Source organism: Panthera leo, chromosome B4 (assembly GCF_018350215.1).
Source record: "Panthera leo isolate Ple1 chromosome B4, P.leo_Ple1_pat1.1, whole genome shotgun sequence".
In the NCBI taxonomy this organism is placed as follows: domain Eukaryota; kingdom Metazoa; phylum Chordata; class Mammalia; order Carnivora; family Felidae; genus Panthera; species Panthera leo.
This window is the reverse complement of record NC_056685.1, coordinates 49,278,577-49,284,561: the sequence shown is the minus strand read 5'-3', so window position 1 is coordinate 49,284,561 and position 5,985 is coordinate 49,278,577. Positions and strand designations below refer to the sequence as shown.

Sequence of the window (5,985 nt, the reverse complement as noted above, 5' to 3'; positions counted from 1 at the left end):
ACATAAGAAACCGTTTGACTCAGTCCATTTCCATGGATGGCCTTCTGGCCTCAGGGTATGCATGGTATACCTATACTGACGAAGTCTTCTTTTTGGCAGTCGGAAGAAAAATTAAAAAGTTGGAGGGATCAAGAGGTCTCATTGACCAGCTAGTGCAATTTGGGAATTGAAATTTTTTCAGAGAGGAAAGAACACATGTGTCTTTTAACCTCGCTAGAATAAAATTATTGAAAGTTACTTGGCGTTGTCCTGACATGAGATGAAAGAGTTTGGCCGATAAAAAATACCAAATAATATTGTTCTCCTAGAATGCAATTTAATTATTATGCTTGTAATTTTTCTTCCCATCACATGGAAAATTTTAAACCCACTTAAAACTCAACATTCATATTCTTATCTGAATAGAACAGGTAAAGGTGGAGGACAAGGTGTACAGATCAAGGACAAGTACAAGTGAATTCCTAAGATGGAATCTTTGGATCGTGCATTGTTATAACTGTCCCCCAAGCTGCTTAACTCAGCAGAAGTCACCCTCAAAAAAGTTGCATATGGGTGCATCTAGCTTTGAGGCTTCCTCAGTCCTGGTCTATGTCCTGGCTTTCTACAATAGTCACTGCAGGTCTGTAAGCTGTTCTCCAACCTTCCTTAACTTTTCCATCAATCATCAACAAACCATGGTATACCATCGCAGGAACCTGCTCCAGGTGAGATGCTCCTAAGAAGAAAGGAAATTAATGCATCTTTGGTAATTTAAGGGTAAAAGGCAGAGATGCTAGTTCACAGTGTTACTATTCCCGAAGAATTTTTCCCTAACAGAAGACAATGCCTTATCTATAAAAATAACTTGCAAAGTTGAAATTTCAAACATAATGGCAGGTGTTCAAGCTGTCCATCTCAGAGTTTTGTAAATCCTACCATGTAGAATCTCAGCTATAAATAAAACCAATCCTGATTTTTATCCATTAAAAGTAATCAGAAGAAATGAAATCCTGCATTCTGGCATCCTCATAAATCTCTAGATTGTTGTTTGACAACCAAAAAATATACATACATACACTGTGTTTAACCATACGTCACTCACATTTACCTTGAATACAAAGCTCATGTACACAGTTGATCACCTAATGATTCTCCCTAGTATTCCCTTTTTGAACTCTGTCATCTGTTTTGTAGTAACATAGTGTTATATTCTGGGGTTGCTTTGGAAGGACGAACATCAAGAGACCAGTGTTCCAGCTCTGATTCTCTCACTTACAAATCATCTGAACCCACATTAGTCAATGCACACTTCAAGTCTGGCTTTCCCATCTGTGAAATGAGTGAAAATTTCCTCATACCATTTCGTTGTTTGTAATTGATCTGTTCATCCAGTGTTATGACCAGGCAAAAGTCATCTGACACCTTGAGGTTTTTGTAGCTGATTCTCTCCTTCCAGAAGAAACAACCACCCAAAGTTTCACTAACACAAAAAAACTCTGTACTTAGTTAATTATATGCCAACATTTAGGCTGGATGACGCGTGGCACAGAAATGCCCCAGATCCTACCTCTAAACTCCCAAAGTACTTTATTTTCCCTCCTATTTCTGTGAGATGTGGAAAAGGGGAGGATGAAATGCGAACCCAGGAATCTTACATCTCATTTTCTGCTCTAAACAGTAATTATAATGCTTTCTGAAGACAGCAGAAAAAATGAGCAAATGAGCGGCGCTGCCGCTCACGCCATGGTTCTCCACAGTGCGCCATCATATGCATTTGAAGATCTTTCCTTATTTTTTTTTTCCTGCCGACACAGGAATAGGAGGCAGATCAGCAAGGAGGGCTATCACAGGAATTTGCTTTCTCTGTTTTAAGAAGAGCCATTCCATTTCTTGCCTGAAGTTTAACTTGATTATGCATTCATTAAAGGCGAGTGATGGCAATGATTAAACAAAAACATCTTTAAAATGCAGAGTTCATTCCAGCCCATTTGGTTGTGTTACACACAAATTGGATTTGCATTGCATCCTGCACAGCAGGTACTCCACTTGAAATCAAAGACAGATGCTTTTATGGGATTAAAAAGAAAACCGAGGGGGAGGGGGAGAGGGAGAGATATTGAGATATTTTGCATTTCAGTAATAATGGCTCCGAAATGAAATAGTGATCGTCCTGCCGCTTTATCCATGTAAGTGTTTGGGCTATAATTAAAAGGAAACAAGAACCCCCCCATCATAACTTGAATCGTTGTCACAGAAGAACATTTAATTTGCAGGGGAAAAATGATTTTTCCCATAAATGTCTAATAATACCTTAGCATATTTGAAATTTAATCATAAGTGGCTTAGAATTAAACCATTTGAATTATTACTGAAACATTTCAAGTGGTGACATTAAATGCTTTGTTTGAAATTAGCCATTAATTCAAAAGTCTTCTCTAGTGCTGCTGTGAGAGTTTAACTCTTTGTCTGTAAACAGAGGTCCCTGGTTCTCACGCTATATAATTAATCGGCACACCTCTAGAACATTCACATTGCTGGCTATTTACTCTGGCACCTCCGGTTAAATTACTCTGGGCACTATAATTCTACAGTTGATATCATCTGCTGTTTTAAAATTTTTATATATTTGTCAGCTTCTTGGACATCTCTCAGAAGCACTGTATGAGTAAAAAACCAATCAGACTGGAAGAGCCCCAGTGTGACTTACCTTTCCATTGCTTCCGAGAAGCTTTGTACAGTGAATATGGCTAATCTCTTACAATGTCTTGCAGTGTCTGACTCTATAACAGGTCATGTTATATGAGCATTTCTTATCTATTTGATGATGGCATCTTCTGGTGGACCGAATGTACTGATGGCCCCAATCATTGGCTTCGCTCGTATCTATGCCGTTTTCGATGTGAATTTGCAGATCTTCCCATGAAGTGGTGGAATCTGTTTCTCCATGTCTTGAATCTGGGCCGGGCTTGTGATTTGATTTGGTCAACAGAGTCTGGTGAAAAGAATGATGTGTCAGTTCTAAGCCTAGGCTCTGGAGGTCCTTCTCATGAACTCTGATTCTGCAGAGCTGAAAGCCCAGGCTGGTCTGATGTAAAATGAGAGATATGTGACTCTGTCACCCATAACTCCTATCGACAGTCCAACTACATCCAGAAGCAGAGCTTCCTAGCCAAGATAAAGCTAACCCCAACTGACACAAGAAGAACTGCCTGAGTACAAAACAAATCATTAATTTGAGGGTGCTTTGTTATACAACAATGGGTAATGATACATTTCTGGATTCGGTTTTGTTTTGTTTTGTTTTGTTTTGTTTTGTTTTGTTTTTAGTATTTAACTCGGACTTTAAATGAGGAGTAGGTTTCCAATGCTTTGCACAATGTTCATGTCAGCATGCATCCTACAAGTATTTACTAAGTCATAGTTGAGTGGAGATTTCTTTATTTTAGACTGTTAGTCAATATATCCTAATAAACTGTCATAGCATGTAGCTATGCTTTTTTGTACAATGCTTGGGAAACAATAACAAAAAGGTATTGTGTCCCACTCTTTTTCTCACTGAGAATAGCACACATGAAAAGTAACCCAGGAACAATGGATAAAGGACTTGTTGGAGAGAAAAGCCAACCTCATCTGTAAGTATTTTAGCCTGAAGAGTCATGTGAAATCAGACCCACGTGAGACTTATGATTTCAAAATCTTCATGGAAGAGAATTCCATTTCAAGGCCAGATGTCACTTTCCAATGATCTGTAAACCTCTAAAAAGAAGGTTGTTTCCCCACTATGGTGAATCTATGAAATACAGGATTGGAAGAAATTGTAGAGATCATCTTGTCCAGCCTCCTACTTCACACAGAAATCTCCACCTCAGTTCCCCAGAAAGGTAATAATTGTAACTAGTAGCTACCATTTAACATACATTTACTAAGTGCTAGATCCTGTTCTAAGTACCATCTGTGAATTAGTTCTTCACAAAAATATTATAAGGTAAGTGCAATTCGAAAGTTGGGGGAAATGAGCTTCAGGTTAAGCAACATGTCCGAAGTCATGTAGCTAGCAGTACATGACAGAGACAGAATTCAAACTCTACAGTCTACTCTCTTAACTATGAACCAGTACTCCCTGTTAATAATTAGATCCATTCATTGAAGATTGAGCTACCCTATGGTGAGGTGAGTTCTCCCTCTTCCCCAGAAATACTCCAGCAGAAGCAAAACATCTGAAAACCCACATAACATAATGGGTTAAGCCCAAACCTCCCACACTGTAATTTCTACCCATTGGCTTTGTTTCTAGCATGAGGGCTGCAAAGAAAAATTCTGTATTCTTTTCTACATGACAAACTTTCAAATATTTAACCATTTTCTCTTCGCATTCATTCTTCAGTCAGTATACTTTTGATGTTCTTCACTAATCTGATCAGCCTCCTAATGAAATCTCCACAACCTCCCCAGTCCCTACCTCACCATTTTAGTTCAGAGACTATTATCTTTGCAATGTAAGATAGCATCTAGTTTTTATGGTGTGGTTGGTTGGTGTGTGGTTGATTGATTATATGACTTTAACTAGAAAAATTAATACTGAAAATATATCAAACATTGAATTACAAAAACTACAAATATTTTTCAAGTCATCCAACCCTATAAACATTTTGTAGAGTTTTGTTCTTTACCTAAGTGTAAGACCTCAGTAAGTACTTGGAAAGGCACATGAGTCAAGTCTATTACCAGATTCAGAACAATGTCATTGTTAGCCTATCATAAACATTTAGAACCCAGAAGATGGTAGGAATCCATAATGCTATTTTTCTGGATGGATTGCCTTCTAATTCATTCCAAGTCTGCCTCAGAAAGCTGTTCAGCATCACTTCTTACCACTGGCCCACTCCCAAGTTTCCACCTCCATTTTGGTAATACCTCTGTACCTGAGGTCATAATACTCATACTCATAGTATGGATATGGCACCAGTACATAGTAAAGGATGTCTTCCAGATTCTTCAAAATGAAGCATCTGAAGGAAAAGTAATGTAGTCAATTAATCTTTGACAAAGCAGGAAAGAATATTCAATGGAAAAAAGACAGTTTTAAACAAATGGTGTTGGGAAAACTGGTCAGCAACATGCAAAACAATGAAACTGACCCACTTTCTTACACCCTACACAAAAATAAATTCAGAATGGATTAAAGACCTAAATCTGAGACCTGCAACCATGAAAAGCCTAGAAGAGAGCATAGGCAAAAATGTCTCTGGCATTGGCCATACACAACATTTTTCTGGATATGTTTCTTGAGGCAAGGGAAATAAAAGCTATTTTATTTATCTCCAAACTATAATGAGATATCACCTCACACCTGTCAGAATGGCTAAAATAAAAAATACAAGAAACAATAAGTGTTGGCAAGGATGTAGAGAAAAAGGAACCCTCTTACACTATTGGTAGAAATGCAAACTGGTACAGCCACTGTGGGAAATAATATGGACATCTCTCAAAAAGCTAAAAACAATACTACTCTGTGATCTGATAATCATACTCCTGGGTATTTAACGAAAGAAAGAAAGAAAGAAAGAAAGAAAGAAAGAAAGAAAGAAAGAAAGAAAGAAAGAAAGAAAAGGATAAAGGAAAAAACTCCACTAATTCAAAAGGATACATGTACCCTATATTTATAGCAGCATTACTTATAATAGCCAAGATATAGAAGCAGCCCAAGAATCTATCAATAGATGAATGGATAAAGAAGATGTGATATGTACACACACACACACACACACACGGAAAAACATGGAATATTATTCAGCCATAAAAAAAGAATGAAATCTTGCCATTTGCAACAACATGGATGGATCTAGAGATTACAATGCTAAGTGAAATAAATCAGTCAGAGAAAGACAAATACCATAAGATTTCCCTTATATGTGGAATTTAAGAAATAAAACAAATGAGCAAATGAAAAAAGAAAGAGAGACAAACTAAGAAACTGGCTCTCAACTATAGAGAACAAAATGATGG

The 5,985-nt window shown here is 37.4% G+C and overlaps 1 long non-coding RNA gene across 1 annotated transcript; it reads right to left on the bottom strand.

Annotated features, from left to right (window-relative positions):
• Nucleotides 1–296: 296 nt before the first annotated feature.
• LOC122225581 lies at nucleotides 297–4,718 on the bottom strand. Its single transcript, XR_006205245.1, has 3 exons — nucleotides 4,650–4,718; nucleotides 2,687–2,971; nucleotides 297–715 (listed from the first exon to the last, which is right to left on the bottom strand). It is a non-coding gene; the product is annotated as an uncharacterized LOC122225581 (long non-coding RNA).
• Nucleotides 4,719–5,985: the final 1,267 nt, after the last annotated feature.